Genomic DNA, 2,142 nt, shown 5'->3' with positions numbered 1-2,142 from the left:
TAATGATGGAACATGTCACCAGGTGCAACAGAGTCACTTAAGAGTGTGTTTTTAATATATTTGCCACACAACAGGCCTTTTTTGACAGCCGACATTTTGATTTGTAATGTAGGAAATGCACAGGTGTTTCTAATAACAATAATGGCTTTTTTGTATTCATCTGTCTCAGTGAGCCATGACAGGGTGACAGCGGGCCAGCATGCACAATACCAGGAGCCTGAAACAGAAGCAGCTAAATTGAATTCAGCCATCATTCATTTGTATTATTTATACCTGGGCCTTTCCAATGTGACATGTCAAAATGTCTTCTGTGAAGAAAGCCTATGGAGGTCTGTATAGCATACAGAAATAAGATACTGCATATCAGGCTTTGACTAAAAGGACTTCACTTTTTAGCTGGATACATTTGTTGGTGGCTTTCTTTTTTAAAGGGATTTTTTGACAGAAAGAGAAAAACAAATGTTGGCAGCCAACATTTTAGAGTTCTAAAACTTGAAGAAATACAAAGCAAGGGATCAAATGCAGTATGTCTTTGGAGGTGTTTTGCTTTAAAAATTACATGTAACCCAGCATATTCCTATAATCAGGCACCATCACTTAGAAGCAATTTTTATCTCTTTATCTTCCCCACAAATATGTAGAGCCTTTAATAGTAATGAGGTAGTTGCACTGTGGTTGGTGTTGTGTTACATTAATGATGACAATATCTTGCAGTCTGTGAGAATTCAAACAGGATCATTACGGGCTCTGCCTATGAGTCAACCAACCCATGGTGTTATGATTGTCAAAGAAACCGAAACATATTCTGCACTTTGGCTTTATTTGTGATGCCCCCTGCCATTTGTACCACCACTATTTCCAGCCCCCTGCTGAGTTGGACATTCAGGCGGTATAAAGCCCCTTTTTATCAGGATGTACTAATGTTATACAGACGCATCAGGCACATTTAAAGTGTTTTTCATACTGTTTTCCAAAACAAACTGATAAACACAGCCCAGGTGCTTTTAAAAAGTAGATGTGGTTTGATCTGCTGTGCAACTAAAATCTTTCTATAATTCAGGCTAAAATCTAGTGAAAACTATACTCTATTGTATCAGGTAAAAGAAAAATCAATCCTGCACTATAGCTGTAATTTTGGACAGCTTAATCAGTGTTTGTTACACAAACAAAGCTCTTTCAAAAGTGGGATCCAAAAAAGCAGGAGAAGAAAGAGAAAATGAGGTACAGGCTGTGAAATAGCAGAGAAGGAAAACATCAAACATTGGCTGTTTGCAGTTATTCAATGTCTTATGTTTTGCACACTCCCAACTGGCAAAAATGATGTACCACTGAACAGTCTCTGTGAAAAGAAAAAAACATTAGCATCATAAAGCAATGCTTGACACATATATTTCCTGCCTCTCTTTGGCAATGATGGTCAACAATTCTGCAGCAAACACTGAAGCTCTGCTAATTGTTTTTTTTATTTTATTTATGCCGTAAGGAATAGAGAAAGGACCGTCTGTTGACAGACTGTAGGCGGACACTGCTAGCCGGGATCCAGCACCATGGAGCTCTCGTTTTTGTCTTCACCCACATTAGTCACATGGGTGAGGAATAAATTTGAGTGAAAACACAATTAGGGATGCGTGAAGCTGCGTCAGGATTGTCAATTGTTCATGTTGAATTTCACAATGTTTTATACACTTATGAATTCATTATATCAGAAAAGCAATAAAAACATAGTTAGCTGTAACATGACAGTACTGAAAAAAAGTGGTTCCCAATTCACTCAATAAAATGACACTTGATCAAATAATGTCTTGACTTTCTTTTTTCAAACTTTATCATGTTTCTTCATGAATATAAATAAAGACCCAACTAACACTTGAAAGAAAATATATGGAAATCGATTTTGAGATTTTGTGGTAAGCAGATGTTGTTTTGAAGACTTTGTTTGTGAGATGCACTGTGCTGTGGATGACAATTATTAAAGACGCATTAAGAGAATGGAGAATAGGACGCAGAAGAAAGACTCTGACAAAAACAGTGTGCAACTGCACACACTTTCCTTTGCGCACACACTCACACAACATCAGTAGAAATGTTGCGTTTGACGGGCTTAATAGTGGAGATTATTGCGCCACATGCATAGACACGCAC

This window comes from Notolabrus celidotus, chromosome 7, assembly GCF_009762535.1.
Source record: "Notolabrus celidotus isolate fNotCel1 chromosome 7, fNotCel1.pri, whole genome shotgun sequence".
Lineage (NCBI taxonomy): Eukaryota > Metazoa > Chordata > Actinopteri > Labriformes > Labridae > Notolabrus > Notolabrus celidotus.
The sequence above is the reverse complement of the archived record's forward strand: the minus strand, read 5'-3'. Positions refer to the sequence as shown.